This window comes from Cystoisospora suis (assembly GCF_002600585.1).
Source record: "Cystoisospora suis strain Wien I chromosome Unknown contig_5710, whole genome shotgun sequence".
Taxonomy (NCBI): Eukaryota; Apicomplexa; class Conoidasida; order Eucoccidiorida; family Sarcocystidae; genus Cystoisospora; species Cystoisospora suis.
This window is the reverse complement of record NW_027158500.1, coordinates 1-214: the sequence shown is the minus strand read 5'-3', so window position 1 is coordinate 214 and position 214 is coordinate 1.

Genomic DNA, 214 nt, shown 5'->3' with positions numbered 1-214 from the left:
TAGAGGGTACACGTTGCCATCGCGGTCAGTATTTCAGCTGCTGCAATCTACTCACTAGGTCAGATGGAGCGAAGACGGCGTTTGCTGCGCTTAGACAGAAAAGAAGAAATGCTGTTCTTTATCTAGAAGATCAATAGATCAACTGTGTACGAAGACTCTTGTTGTCGTGAGTCTTCGTACACAGTTGATCTATCGATTTCTACGGAGAGTGACA